This window comes from Spea bombifrons, chromosome 4 (genome assembly GCF_027358695.1).
Source record: "Spea bombifrons isolate aSpeBom1 chromosome 4, aSpeBom1.2.pri, whole genome shotgun sequence".
NCBI lineage: Eukaryota > Metazoa > Chordata > Amphibia > Anura > Pelobatidae > Spea > Spea bombifrons.
The window spans coordinates 91,482,078-91,498,581 of record NC_071090.1 but is presented as its reverse complement, the minus strand read 5'-3'; the positions used below and the strand labels follow the sequence as shown (position 1 = coordinate 91,498,581).

Here is a 16,504-nt window from a genome sequence, read left to right as displayed (position 1 = left end):
AGACACCGAGGCTTTATGGGGGGGGTGAAATATTTTTGTGAAACAGAGCCTTGTTTCAGGGTGTGTAAGTATCCCTCACCTGTGGCACAAATGGGGTTAAGTCATGTAACAAAAGGAAGAGACGGGGGAAAGCACCTTCCTGTCCTGCGAGACGTGACGGCGATTTCGCTTGACAGTAGGCCGTGTATTTTATTCTCTAGTAATGGCGTTGAACATTACAGACAGACCCTTTGATTACGGATTGCTTTTTACTCTGGACCAATTTTACGTGTAATTTGATGGCCGATGCGTGATGTCATTTTTTATTTTACACTGAAGTTTCAAACCAGTCCTTGATAATGACGGGTTAAAATAAAGTATTGCTGCGCTTCACTAGCAACTGAAAGGAAAGACAGGGGACGTATGACTATAAATACGGTACAAAAACATTGCGTCCTCTCCGCTGTCGCGAATTCTTGCCCTTGTCCATAAAAGTATATGGGAGTACAGTGTGCAGAACCTGGCAGGGAAAGGGTTGAATAGCGTAGGTTTAAGCTTAGTAGTGGCAAGCATCCAAAAGACCCGCCCATCTTAACTATACAGCCAATCAGAAGTGTTCTCCCCGCCTCCTACTGGCTGTCTGGGCTTAAAACCAGTTGCATGTATCAGCCTGTATTGTACTGTTAAGTACGGCTTTAACCGTTAGCTGCCTGTATAAACTCATGGGTTTGTTTCACATATTCTTGGCAGCTGGTTGTTCATATTAGTATCTGCGTATATAAGCTATATATTTATATATATTTATATATAGCCTGAAATTACAGTAAACTAGAGGTTGCAGACTGTTTTCCGGCTTGAACCAATTATTGGTGTGTGGATAAAAGAGAGGGGTGTTCACTCTTCTTTGGCACATAAAGGGTTCAATTGACAATGACGGGAATGTCTAGGTGTCAGGGATACATAAAGCACTGGGAATGGATAAGGGATCAAAACCAGAATACAAAGGGACATTTCATCCCCCCCACACACTCCCTATTTCCAGGAGGTGACGGGGTTTAGTGGGGTCATGTAAGTCGCATTGTGTGACCCCCTCAGGAGTAGCCCGGCTGAGGCTTTGCAGCAGGCATGTCCAAAGTCGGGCCCAAGGGCCAATTCCGGACTGATAAGGCCCCACAGATAAGTTGCCCAAATATAGATCTGTTTTTTTGATATTAAAGGCAGAGTGATTTAACACCTGTTTAGATTTGTCATCCAAGTCACAAAATGAAAAGTATGCCGTTTCCAATAAACTTTGCATAAAATAGTTAATTTGCATTTAATTTTAATGGTTCAAAGAATGTCAGGCAAAATGGTCGGCCCTCGCACATGTTCACTTCATCAAATCTGGCACTCTTTAAAAAAAGTGTTTGGACGTGCCTGCTTTGCAGGGTTAGTGGGGGGGTGTATATATGTTTGTGTGGATGGCGGGGTGTATGTCAGTACAAGGGTGTCTGGGCATGTTAGTGTGTGACCAACTGTCTTTGGGTATGTTAGCGTGAGTTTGCATCCTTTAGTGAAAGTGTATGTGCATGCGTATTGGTGTGAGTGTCTACGTGTGTGCATGTTAGAGTACGCATCTTGATGTGTTAGTGTGAGTGTCTGAATGTGTGCGTGTTAGTGTGAGTGGATGTGTGCGTGTTAGTGTGAGTGTCTGGATGTGTGTGTGGGTGAGTGTCTAGGTGTGTGCGTGTTGGAGTGCACATCTGGAAGTGTGCATGTTAGGGTGAGTGTCTGAATGTGTGTGTTAGTGTGAGTGTCTAGGTGTGTGCATGTTAGAGTGCGCATCTGGATTTGTGTGTGGATGTTAGTGAGTGTGTGTGGATGTTAGTGAGTGTGTGTGGATGTGTGTGTTAATGGGAGTTCCCCTCCCAATGTCAGGCTCTGGATCTGCCCCTTGGACATTTCCAATGTATTAGTTACAGGGAATGCTTTAATATCACAGTTCACTTAACGCCTCTTCAACCTCTAGGGACTAGATTAAGAAACAAACACACTATAAACAACCAGACTTTGCCTTTACAGTAGCACTAAACTTATATTAAAATAAAGGTTTCCTTAAGAGCATAGATAAAAAAAAAAAGAAATACATGCTCAATGTTTTTGCTAAACCCCCCATAAAAAAGACATTTATCACTCACCTTTATATCCCATGGCAAGTACTCACCTAACCATGATCCTCTGGAACTTGTGATCCTGCTGATCAACCACTGTAGCGATTCCATCACACACACAACGTAGCGTGAAACATAATTGGTTAATATTGATGCTGCAAATGCCATCAGGCACCCCATACAGAAGCCACATACAAAATGTTGAAAATGCCGCAAAGTGCAGCCGTATTCTCAGCAATACATGGCATCGTGTCTGGGGAATCCAGCACTGGCTATTACCGCACCATGAGGTCCGAAGTCCAGCTGGGAAAGGTAATGCTTGAGTGAAGCGATCCCTGTCTCCACGTACCCTGGGTAGTGTTTCTGAGAAGCACATTTATTTTCTCGCCCCAGCACCTCCGCCTGTCTAGAAGGCACTCAATGCTTGGATGTGATGCCAATGGGGTCAATCCCAAACCCAGCAGAGGGCAGGAACGCACTCGCAGCACATCACACCAATGTATGAGAAACCCACTCAACATACTTACCGGTATTTCTGCACGGAACAGGGTTTTCATAAAGCTTCGGGAATTCTCCAAAATGATATTTTACTTAAAATATAGAAAAAATTGCTTTGAGGAGATTTGAACGTTGACTTCTGCGCCTTTAGACGTTACTATACAGGCCCACACGTGGGCTAAACATGATCTACCTGGATTCATGGCACTCTTTAGACTGTTGCTAAATACCGCGATTAGAAATCGTTTCACTCCTTCCAGGAAGCAAATCCACAACTTAAGAAAACATCCCCCTTACATTGCCCCATCCTTATCTATGTGTCGGTAAATACAATAAAAGGCTGGAGGAAATTGGCTGCCTGTGGAAAATAAGGATGAACATACAACATCAGAAAAAAGAAGTCGGCAAATAAAACTTAGCTAACACTGCGTAAACTTACACAAAGATACGGACAGGGTAACCCTGTACTGGAGATATATATATCTATATATATATCTATTATTTTAACTGTACCAACCTTTTTACCACTTTAAATCTTTACATTAAAGCAAGGTTTTAACAAGATTAAAGCTGCAGTCCCACCAACTAAAACTGTGGGCTAGTGAACTATAGAGGTATATAATAGGCCTGCACCAATGTCTAAGATAACAACGGGCAAATTACAGGCAGCTTATTACGTTAAGCACTAGTCATTACCCCACTATCACTACGCTCATGAAAGCGTGAATTAGTACAATAAATAATATATTAATAGGAATATTAAGAGACGGGGAGTCAGGAAATAGACATCGCTATTACCGATCGTACTGCTGGGAGGATAAATCACGTGCTCTGCAGTCAGCAGATGCAGGGATAGTCACTTATTGTTTTTAATTGCGCCATTTGCCAGAGAGAGTCACACAATGATCCGTCAGCGTTTATTCTTTTTAAAGGTACACCATTTTTTTCTAGCCCCCCCAAAAACAAACCAAAAAAATACCCCCCAGAATTGATTTCCTATCTTATTCCAAATCCAGACTATAAAAGATGAACTATTGAAAATGGATAACAGTATTTGTTTAAAAGGATAGTACATCAGCCTCTTGATATGTTATATGCTACATACATTGTATATGTGTATATATATTTATATATATATATATATATATATACACACACACACATACATTTGGCTGGAGAAATGGAGGAGCAGGTAAAGTGATAAGTACACCAATAAACTGTATAATGATTCCTCAGGTTACAAAAGAACGTGGCCCCAGTCAACAGGCTAATGCATAGAGGAGGCAAGATAAGATGAAAAACATCATTGTAAAGCCTGCCATATGCAGACACCTTATAGGATACTCCATAAGCATTGTGGGATATGTAGTTCCACAACAGCTAGCGCGCTGCCTGTTGGCTGCACCTGAAGTAAAGGGTAATAGAGGACCCAATGGAGTCCTACCCTACAGTAGGTGCGATGTATTGGTGAGGCTGTCATTTCCATCTGTGGGGTTATATATGCCATTTATATAAGTAATTTAAAATGAAAACATATCGGTGCCAGGTTTCTAACAGCATACAGTGAGAGTTTGTACATTTATACAGAGAGAGGTGACATCGCTACCACAATGGTGGAATGGACGCCTTATGATGGAGTAATGCACAGGGCAGCCTGGGAGTGTGAAGGGACTCAACAGGTTCAGCTACAAACCCCATGATGAACATTGGCTGTGGTGCATGATGAGAATAGTAGTCCACATTTCCCACTTCTGGATCTTTGTCTACTTCATATTTAAACATTGTCCTAATAATGCTACTACACCTCAACAAGTAGCAGACTAAAAACACTCAAAATGAACATTTACGTAAAAGTCCTCGTAACATCAGCCGAGACATAAAAGAAGACATAAAAAAGCATACTAGGAAATCTAACATCCTTATGCACACTGGACCATCCAAGCATTTTAATAAATTGAACAAACATTTGTATGAATTAAAGGGCCACCATTGGGTGGTTGGTTGCCCGTTGTACTTACTCGTGTCCGCATGGAGTGGCTCGCTCTCCCAACTGACCAGCTTTACCACTCTGTAAACACAGGTGAAAAGACACATCAGGACAGCTCGGTTCCTGTGTTATCGATATATCTGCAAATCAGTAACTCTGCTTGGTAACCAGTGGCTGTAGATGATTAAAATGCTAGGGAGCGGAACGGGAGCACAAAGGTATAGCAGCTACACAAAAGGCTACATAGGTGCAGCCGTTATCACACTCCAGTTCTCACTCACACCCCATCATCGAAAGTGACTCCATATGGCGATGCTTATGTCATCAATCACAAGCATGTTTACTAAGAATAGCAGACTTAACGCAATATGTAGTAGACCCCAGCCACAATGCACCATATTCCGTAGCGCTGTACAATGCGTAAACAGGACATAACTAGTAATATATAACATAACAATTTTACTTACAGGTGAGGAGGGCCCTGCTCAAATGATCTTACAATCTAGAGGAATTAGGAACATTATTTTTTTTATTTTTAAATAGGTCAAAGGAATAGGATCCGCTGACAAAATATTTATTTTTTAATCCTTCGGAATGCCATAAAGATAATTACTCTCCTCAATAAAAAAAACTTTGTGCATGAACCCAACTGGAGTCAACTGGCAATGAGTATATCACGTGGGAAGCAAAACACATATCATGGAAGCCTGGGGGGGGTATATTTGCAGAATCCCCTCAATGCATTTGCAAGAGAAACCACATGAAGAGTTAAGGGGGCCACTCAGATATCATATTCATCAAATTGCATGTGATGGCTGGATTGTCGCTTTAACGTGAGAATCCAACACTAAAATCTGTTGTTGGAGAAAAAGGAGACGGGGACACGGAAGCAGTCGGCGGAGAAGGTAGGTAGACATTGAGAGAGTGCGTGAGAGACCAACACAATGCCAAGCTCTCTGCTTTGTTTTTGTTGGGCGTCCCTCCTCGTTTTCGTACATTTGTACGAATTAATTACATTGGCAAATTTCGTTAATGAAAATGTTCACACATCCGAATGCAGAAGTCTGCCGGAAATGAAACCATCAACATGTTACAATTTCTGTCCCGGAATACCTACCTGGCTCCTGGATTGGACGCATTTCTTTGCGTGGGCTTCAAGGTTTCAGTTAGCTGGTTCTGGATGGGCAGCGGTCTTTATTGATCGTGCCGTTCTGGCACTGGGGGTGTTAAACACATTCACGCAGCATTCTTGCACGCCTGTGTGGAAGGAGGGCATTCGCCTGCTTGGCAGCTATTTATTTACAGAACCTTTGGCAGATAGAATTCTCATTCTGCTTTCCCTACTTCCTCGCCGGGGCACAATCTGATATTGCAACCTTTTAGATTTAGTCCCGCACCCTGTGAATCTCATACCTGGAGGTCATGCAGTTCCTCGCTGCCTTGTAAATGGTAGAAAATAGCATACAGAATGCTCACATGCACACGTCATGATAACGAGTCATCAGATGAATGAAGCTACTTATTAAATCAGACATTCCACCGTGCCAGGGAAGGCCCTAAAACAAACAATGCGTTTGAAAGTAATTTGTAAGTACCGGTACTCTCATATGCATTGTGTAAAGATGACTTTCTCTGCAAATCAGCAGAACTCCTGCAAAAGAGCGGCTCCACGTCGCACACCACGGGGACTGCCTCTCCCTCTCCTCTAATTAGGGGCTCCAGGAGGCCTGGTTATCGGAGCAGAGAGAAGCAGACAATGAAAGTAGACAACCAGGGGAGTAACTAGAAACCACAGGGCCCACAACTTGCCTTCTTTGCCACTTGCCCCCCTTCCAACATACACTCTGGCACACATATGTAAACACACTCATACTCACACACACTCCATTTCACCCACTTACACATCCATGCTCACACACACCTACACATTCAAGCTCACACACACACAATTACACATCCATGCTCACACATTTGCGCACTCTGTGCAAGCAGCCTCTGTTTCACCGTGGGGTCACGTGACCCCTATACGCTCCTGTCTCCCCGTGCCGGTTCAAAATAGTTTCTGAACGATTTTGAACCGTCATGGGGAGGCAGGAAGAAGGGGTTGCCCTGGTCCCCTGTAGTTACGCCAGTTAAGACAGCGGTGCTGTGGAAAAGGAGGCATGAATTGGTTGACGGAGAAGGTAGGGAGACACTAAGAGAGCATGAGTGATAACGAATTTTGAATGGAAAAAGCCCTCAGAATTTCGTCGAAATGCACCAAAAACAAAATAAAAAATGTGTGTGAATAGTGTTTGGTCCATGTGTGCTGTATGCACACCAAACACTCCCATCAGCTGAGTTTTTGGGGCAAAATGAATTACATTAGAATACAAGTTTTATTACCTAACTGAATTACATGTGAGTGTGAGCTTTATTGGTGAACTGAACAACATCAGATTGCAAGCTTTATTATCTAACTGAATTACATGTGGGGGTGAGCTTTATTGGGGGGAAGGTAACATTTCATCCTTGGACGCAGGCTGTACAAAGTCTTGGGACTGGGACTGGACTGATGGAATTCTTCTTCAAACAAAGTAAAAAAAAAAACAACAAAACCACCACTTATGATTAGTGTCCCGAGCTGGCGACAGAGTGTTGGCAGCAGTAACCATAGCCTGGGTCTCATGTGGTTGTGTGAAATGTACTTCCAAAATAGAAAGAATCCTCGTCACCATGTGATATTAACCTGCCGGGGCAGGTCTTGCACTGCTTGAGTGTTCAAAGTTCAAACCAAATGTTAATCCTGCTTCAAATCCACACAGCCTTTAGTATCCCCGGCCCTGACTGCTTTGGATTAGGTGTAGTGTTTTTACGCAGGACAAATGACATCAGCCAGCTCATCCTAATTCACAATGCAAAAATGGGGTTTTCCATCCCATTTGGTTGACATCTTTATTTGGGAAGGGTCATATTACTGATATTTCCATAAAACTATGGTCAGGCATGCTGCAGCACTCCTAGTGGTGCTTGGTTACAACTCACAACACTCTGATCCAATGCTTTATTTTCCAATGGGTATAACAATGTTTCACTAGGTCTTGGGTGGTGTGATGGCTTTGGGGGTCCGGCGAGCTCACCCGGAACATCGTTTTTAGGAAAGATGTTCATTCCTTTCCTTACTTTTACTGTCTAACTCCCACTGTTTGTTGTTATGACACTTTTTGTTGAGGCATTTGTGGAATTGTGACTTATATGCCTTATATGATACTGCTACATATATATAGGACTTACGTACCATCTCTTGGTTTGCCTACATTGAGTACTCAATATGTGCCATATGCTTTATTTTCCTCATATGACTCTGATATATGTGTTGTATTTATGGACCATCTCTTGGTTTGCCCATACTGTGTATTCTGTATATGCCATATCCTCTTTGAATAAAAAATGTATAAAAAATGTTTCACTGGATGAGATAAGAGGGATGGAGCCGCATCATTTCTCAGATAGAATGTAAGTTAAGAACACAGCATTATCAGCGGAATTCATTTAAATTCAATTACCATGTTGTCCATTTAATACAGTAATGTTCAGCTATTTTCCCCTAAATGGTTTCCCTACAATCCGACTTTTAGTTTGTGCACTTGAGATATTAATAGAACATATGAAATGCATTTATCTTGGCCGGCTATGCTCTAAGAACTAAAAACTCAGGAGTACCGAGGTACTGTCTGTCCTAGCTCCACCAGACCAGCTATTAACTATTTATAAAACATACCACATTCATAAAGGTCAAAAATTAGGGCAAAGGTTTAAATCTTGGACAATCACCATGGAAACCAAAAGATTGATCTTGCCATTTGAGACATTAGCTTTTTAGAATAAACCAAAGCTTTTGGCATACAAATCAGTAATGTTTTGCCACTCACCTCCTAATAATCTCATCTATCAAGGTGATAATGGGAGTCAGTCATAGTTGGGTGCCCCTAAATAAAGGTTATGCGTTGGAGGGTGCTATTTCAGAACATCCACTAGGAGGCAGCAGAGTAACACGGTCTCTTCACTCACCTACAGACCCACAGTTCACCTTTATTCTGGTGCAGACACCAAGTCGTCCTACATTTATACTCATCTGTAATCACCAAACGTCCCCTGGAGCCTCGTTACGCATGTTCTTTAATTTATTATTTAGGTACAACTTTCACTGCAGTGTTTCAAGCCAACTACAAACAGCAAATCCATAATATCCTTATTAAATTTTCACAAAGGCTTTGTTTCCCCCAACGCTTACACAAAAGATGAACTTTAGCCCACATTTTTACAGGTATACGGGTATTTCATGTTGAATAAACAATATACGGCCGTCTACTAAATTTGCCATGCAACTGAAATATAATAAAATGACGAATTCTCACTCCTTGAGAGATGTTTCTCACTGAGGTAGAATTTGTGATGTGAGTGTCAGATGTTTTGGTAGAATCTCCAATCTAAGACACAAGGTTCTGGAAGATGCATGATCTGTGGTCATTATAGTCACTTTTTAGGACTTTTTTTACAAAATAACATGGCCTCAGTTTAGTTTCCCTGAAAATTTAGTTTGAAATTAAGCATGCATATTATACATAGGTGGGTATATATTTTAAAGTCCCATTTTCTCTATTTCTTATACATGGATTTCACAATAGGGACATACAGGACATGTCATTCTTCAACAGGGTGGGTGTAGAAACACAAAATGATTAAAAAGTTTACGGAAATTACATTTTTTGTTGATTTTTGTAAACAAAGAGTGAGAAAAAAATGTAATTGTGTGTTCTCAAGTATTTATTGTAAAGAACATAATCCACAAATCAGCCCTTATTATTTAGAAGTAAGAGATCATTTCAATAAAATGTGTGAAATTTATTTTGACCGCATAAAAATCTCTCCACTGGTGGCATCTGTCTCCAACAGATGCTATCATTTTGTTTTGTACAGAGTTTATATGAAGAAAAACCTACATGTAACGGCTGTGATTAATGGGAGTTGTAGTTCTACAACAGCTAGAAATCTAGCCTGGTCCAATGTATGTGCTTAACTGGCCATTGGGTAAACCAGGCATATGATGCTTACTTTTGTTTAACGTGCGTTGGCTGCAAATGTGTAAGACGGTAGTGTGCTGCCGCCTGTTGGATACCCATGGCCTCACACTACACCATTTTATTGGTCCCTGGACTTAAATTGCCAGTCCCTGGTGTTTAGGGCTATTGTCCTGCTGCATTACACAACTTCTACCGAGCTTCAGCTGACACCTTTATAAACGTGGGAATTCATTATCCTGTTGATGGCAAGCGGTCCAGGCCTTGAGGCAGTAAAGCATGTTGTTCCATCCACATCACCATTGGGATGATGTTTTCATGTGGGTACGCGGTGTCGTTTTTTGCCATACGTAGTGCTGCATGTTCTTCCTAAACAATTTTTTCAAACTTCTTTTTATTTAAAGTTTTTCCTTTTTTTATGTTTTCTTTGGTTCGTCACGATAAGGATACAGAAAGAAAGAAGGGGGGGGTCATAAAAAATAAATAAAATGCAGTGTCAGATCCATGGTAAATTTCAAATGACAAACATATTCACACAGTACATGTGAAAGGGTACAGATCCAACACAATAGGAATGTCGTATAATAAATATAAGTAAGAATGTGTATAAGTTGAGGATATGTAGCAAAAAGAACGAAAAGCATGAGTAGTCCTCATCATTTGAGGAGAATGACATGGTATCAAGTAGAGGTCCACAAAGAGGAGGTGAGATGGTAATGTGTGTGTCAGCCATATGGGTAGGTACAGAGGTACTCGTCGTGAGGTGAATATGACATTATGTATCCATAGACGTGAACGTGTATAAATGTAGTGTGAAATGAAACAGAACATAACAAACAAGAACAAATAAACCCTCTGCTCATCCTGCGTGGTGGTAAAAAAAAAAAAAAAAAAAAAGGGGGGGGATTACCCATTATTAAACACCATGTTGTGCACAGCGACAGAACCTATGCAGGTACAATTGGATTTCTGCCTTGAAAAAGTTGGAGACTGTACCACGAGGTATGTTGAAAAGCGGATTGGATCAACAATTGTGTGTCTGTTTTCAATGTGGAAATAAATGTGCCCCAAGTGTCAAAAAATTTACTGGTGGATTTTTCTTTTGTCAGCGTGGCTTCTACCCAATCCATCCGAAATAGGTAAAACAATTTGTCTTGGAAAAGAGTGAGAGTGGGTGGTTGAGGTCGGATCCAGTGGTGAAGTATACATTTACGGGCCACAGCAGTAACAATATGTGTGAGTTTTTTAGAAGAACTGCCAGTAGGACCAGCCATACCAAACATCGCCACCTCAGGAGATAGCGGAAACGATACAATCTTGTGGTTCAAAACAAAAGTATGTACTTGGGACCAGAAAATTTGAATTAAAGGGCATTGCCAGAAGCAGTGAAAGGAGTGTGCATTTTCAGCATTGCATTTAGGACAATTAGAGGTTGGCCGCAAACCCAGTTTGTGGAGACGCTCAGGAGAGAAATATACATCATGAGTTATTTTATAAGCCATTTCCTTATACGTCGCCACTGGCAGAACAGAGGAGCCGGTAACGGTAGCTTTACATATGTCATCTCTGGTAACAGTCGGTATGTATTTTGTCCATCTGTCCAGTCCACCAATCTTGTCAGTCGAGTCACATGCTGATCGAATAAATTTGTATAAAAAACTGATGGAAGGTGTATGTCCTCTGTGTTCGTAAATGTGTCTGTCAAGAAGGTTGTGCCAGTCATGGTGGGTGAAATGAGCAGTGACCGAACCAACATAACTTTGAAGCTGCAGGTATGCAAACCAAGGAATCTGTAGGTTAGGAAATTTGTCTCGACATTGACTTAGTGTAAGAATGCGTTGGTTAGACTCATCAATGAGATGAGAAATTGATGTGAGACCCATGGCGTGCCACATGGTGAATGGAAGTGAGGAGCGGCCCTCCTGAAAGGCTGGGTTGTGAACAAGCGGTAAGTGAGAAGTATATTGCCAATTGAGTTTGAGGAGGGTACGAAGAGATTTCCAAGCTCTAATCGTGGAGTATAATAAAGGATTTTCCCTCACATTTTCCGGTAATAAAAGGTATGGCGTGTGTAATAAGACAGATAACATATGCGGGGTGCATAATTGACTCTCAAGAGAGGTGTCTGTAAATTTGTGGGACAGGGACAACCAATCAATTGCGTGTCGTGAAAGAGCAGCTATGTTACATTGCTTAATATCCGGGAAATTAAAACCCAAGGACTGTGGTGTGCGTTTAAGTTTATATAAACCAATCCTGGGCTTCTTTCCCTTCCAGAGGAAGAGGTTAAATTGTTTATCCAAAAATTTGAGATCAGTGGGTTTGATCAAAAGGGGTAAAGATTGTATGGTGTAAAGGAGTTTAGGAAAGCTAATCATTTTAATGAGATTAATCCTACCAGTCAGTGTCAAGTGTAACGCGTGCCATAATTTCAGTCCATTCGTGACCTCCTTAATGATCCTAGTAATGTTTAATCTGTAGAGTAGACGTGGGTGTTTTGGTAAAGTGATGCCTAGATATTTAATTGAGGTCGTCGCCCAATGAAAGCCAAAACTAGGGGTATCCGGAGGCAAAACAGAAGGGCCCAAATAAAGCGCCTCCGATTTGTTGACATTAATTTTAAAACCTATCACCTCTCCCCAGGTGTGTAGTAAAGAGAGAATGTGTGGGATGGACGTTTTGGGGTCAGAGATGTATAAGAGGATGTCATCAGCAAAAGCTGTCAGTTTGTGTTCCAGTGAACCAAAAAAAATACCTCGAAAATCAGTGGATGAAATGAGAATACGAAGTAGGGGATCCAAAGCCAAATTAAAGAGGAGAGGAGAAAGAGGACATCCCTGTCTAACCCCTCGGCCCAAGCGAATAGACTCAGACGCCATCCCGTTTGTGATGATAACCGTTTCTGGACACGTGTATAAATTGCGTATAAAGTTTAAAAAGTTTTGTCCAAAGAAACGTTTTTTTAAGATCCTGTAGAGGTGAGGCCAAGCTACAGTATCAAAAGCCTTTTCTGCGTCTAAACTTAATAAGGCTCGAGGATGGCGATCAGGGTCAGAGTTGGATGCTATTACAGCTGCCAGGGCTGTACGGATACCCCTGACTGAATTACGACCTTTCACGAAACCCAATTGGTGGTGTATTAATAATTTTGGTAGGAAGGATTGCAGTCTGGAGGCAATTAATTTAGTGAGAATTTTCAAGTCTTGGTTGAGAAGTGAGATGGGTCGGTATGATTGAACATTTGTAGGGTCTTTGTGTGGTTTGGGTATCAGTATAGTAGTGGAACGTGTCAAAGACTGTAGTGGGCAATTGTTTTGAAAAATATCATTATATAATGCAGTGAGGGCTGGTACGAGGTGTTGTGAGAGTATCTTATAGTATTCAGCGGAAAAGCCGTCTGGGCCAGGAGCACGACCGTTGGGCAGAGAGTGAATGGTGTGTTTAACCTCCTCCTCTGTTATGATAGCATTTAAGTTGTCCCTTTGTTCATTGGTGAGTTTTGTCAGTTTTGCCTTCTGCAGTAATTGTATGCCTGACTCTATGTTATCTTGTGCAGGGGTATATAGGTGTGTAAAAAAAGTTGAGAATGCATGATTAATATCTTTAGGTTGAAAAACGCTATGTCCCGCATCCGTAACGATTTTATGAATAATATGTTTAGGTTTGCGGGATTTCGCCATATTGGCCAACAATTTACCAGCTCTGTTGCCCCATCGGAAAAATTTATTTTTTGTGTAATCTATTTGAGTTTGGGCTTTCTCTAATAACAAAGCGTCTAAAAGCTGCTTACATTCTGTGTATTTGGATTTGTGAGAGTCATCTTTATGGACAGAGTAGTCAAGAAAAGTGCGTTGCACTTCTGCAAGTAAGGAATCATACCTCTGATACCAGCGTTTACGTTGAGTTGCCTCATAAGATATGATGTTACCCCTTATTACTGCTTTAGAGGCTTCCCAGAAAAGCATATGATTATCAATGTGTTCCAAATTGTCATCTTGGTAATTTGCCCAAGATGTTTGTAACATGGTGGTAAAATCGTCTCTACAGGTATAGTGAGCAGGGAATCTCCAATGTCTATGTGACCTTTGTGTGTTGGGTAGTTGGACCGTAAGACGAATAGGTGCGTGATCCGAGACTACAATTGTATCTATGTGAGTGGTAGATATAAACGGTAAAAGCGACGATGATGTGAGAAACATGTCGATCCTAGAGAAAGAATGGTGTACTCTAGAAGCATGAGTGTATTCTTTATGTGTAGGGTGTGTGACACGCCATGGGTCCACTAGGTGTAATGAGTTGGTGAATAGGTGAATACCTTCCAAAGGGGTTAACGAATGTAAAGTCCGTCCCGTCCTGTCCAAATTGTCATCTAGAACTGTGTTGAAGTCACTGCCTATGAGGAAGTTGGAGGAGAAAGAGAGGTTAATAAGCATTTCATAAAGGTGTACATAAAATGAATGATTCGGGTAGTTAGGAGCATATAAATTAATAATATTAAACCTCTGGCGGTGTATGGTGAGATCCAAGAGTATGTATCTGCCATTGGGATCAATAATTGTATTATGGATGTCATAAGGTAAGGATTTGCTAATTAAGATTGCCACTCCCCGAGATTTAGTTTTATAAGGGGCAGAATAGCAGGCTTCGATCCAGTAATCCTTTAATGTCGATTGGGAACCTACTTTCCAATGCGTTTCCTGGAGAAACACTATATGGGGTTTGTACCTACGTAACACTGTTAGAACCTTTTTCCTTTTGACAGGGGTATTAAGTCCCGCCACGTTCCAGGATACCAATTTTAAGGGGCATTGTGTGTGAGTCTGATCAGATGGTGCAGTCATTGATATCTAGAGATGAGGGTAGAAAGAGGTCACTTAGTTGTTGAAAAGATAATGAAACAATATGCATCCCTGTGTGTCCCAGCTCACACAGGAAGTGAGGTATTGTGGGCAAACCAAAAACAGGAGAAATAAAGAAAAAGCGGGTATACCCGCACACACCACGCAGGAGCAGTACAAAAATTAAACAAAACAAATGAAACCTTAAAACCGTAAGAAGTGCCATCATCGTCGGGTCTTCGGAATACCGCAGACAAGACGTGTATACGTGTGAATATGGAACGAACAGGCCAGAGTTCATGGAGAGTTGTGTGAAGCAGATGGAATAGGCGAAGACGTCATCGCATCCAGGTGTAGCGCCGCCTCTTGGGGTGAGTCGCAGACCCAGGTCGTATCATGGATTGTGAAGCGAAGTCTTGCCGGGTAAAGCATGGTGAATTTTATTTGACCCTCGATCAGCCGCTTGCATATTGGAGCGAATTCGCGCCGCCTGGCCGCCACCATAGCCGAGTAATCCTGGAAAATTATTATTTTGTAGGATTCAAATCGGAGATCAGGAACTTTACGGTAAGCTGTTAGTATTTTGATTTTGTCGACAAAGTTCAGCAGCTTAATAATGACAGGTCTCGGACGGCTATTGTTTGGTGGTCTCTCAGGGCCCAAACGATGGGCACGTTCAATTTGAAGGGGTAAGCCGTTGTCTAGAGTCAGCTGCAGCACTTTCGGAAGCCAGCTCTGAAGCGTCGTGAGTAGAGAGGACGGCTTGACAGATTCTGGGATACCTACAAATCTCAAATTGTTTCTTCTGCTTCTGTTTTCAAGGTCATCCAATTTGTCAGTGAGTGTTTTAATCTGTTGGGCCTGAGTAGATAGGTCAGTTTCCATTTTGGCAATGAGGTCTTCGCTGTCACTTTGGCGCTGTTCTAACGTGGTGAGTCTACTAGTGTGATCTGTTACTTCTTGCCGTATAGTGAGTAAAGTTTCTTTGAGGTCTTGGAAACGCTGGTCCAGCATTGGCATCATGACGTCAGAAACTGCTTTCACCAGTGCCAGAGCCTGAGGAGGGGAAGCGCCGTCCTCTGGATCTTCCTCAAAGAAGGCAGCCTTGGGAGAAAGAGACTGCGAGTCTTCACTTGTCGGTTGGGATGACTGTAGTTTCGTTAAACGCTTTTTTTGAGAGGATTTGCCGGGTGTTTTACCCGAAGAGTTGAGGAATTTATCCATCATTACGTGGTCGCCCTTGGCTGTCACCTCTCCTTGTCTGGTTTTCTTGAACAGTGTAGTGATTATTTGCAGAAAAGAATAGGTACTGTAATGGGTGAGGACACTATGATATAAAAAGAGTCAGTGGAGACAATAGAATTTGCTAGGAAAGAATATTGCCAATGAAGTGTTGTAGTTGCAAGGTGAAAGTTGAAGAGCGTCATGCACGATGCGCTGTTGCTCACGGTGCTGTCAGTAAGTAAATCAGGCTTGAAATGATAATATGTAAAAACGTGGAAAATAAAACAAATACTGAGCCACGCTTTGTCGTGGAAGTAAGGCTCCAATATATAGCAGGTATTCAGCACAGGTGCTAGAGAGTTGTGTAGGAAAATTCAAATATATATCATATAGTAACGGCCCAGAGCAAAGATCTTATAGTTTAGGGCCAAAACGCCTTAATCGTTGCTGAATTCAATAAGCCGTCGACGTGTAAAGGGTTAATTTGAATTTTTGAGTTTGGCACTTAAAGATAACGGTGATAAAGCACAAAATTTGTAGAATGAAGACTGATATGAGCCTCATGCAATGTGTTATATATCAAAACAAAGGAGCCGTTAGGCAGACCGGGCCCAGTAAAAAAAAAAAAAAAAAAACTTGAAAAATACGTATAATGAATTTATGGCTGATAGCCCATCAATATATAGGTAAGAGCTGTTTTCCCACACAGTGGTCAGGCACTGTGGGCATATATATGCTGTGGTGTATACAGGCCTGAATGGTGTGATG

The 16,504-nt window shown here is 41.7% G+C and overlaps 1 protein-coding gene across 1 annotated transcript in view; it reads right to left on the bottom strand.

Annotated features, from left to right (window-relative positions):
- The window catches only part of CERS3 (ceramide synthase 3), a 34,294-nt gene extending 29,536 nt beyond the window's left edge, over positions 1-4,758 (bottom strand). Inside the window, exon 1 of the mRNA XM_053462376.1 lies at positions 4,646-4,758. The gene's annotated coding sequence lies outside the window, so the exon portion shown is untranslated. The remainder of the gene's footprint in view (positions 1-4,645) is intronic.
- Between the last annotated feature and the right edge of the window lie 11,746 nt (positions 4,759-16,504).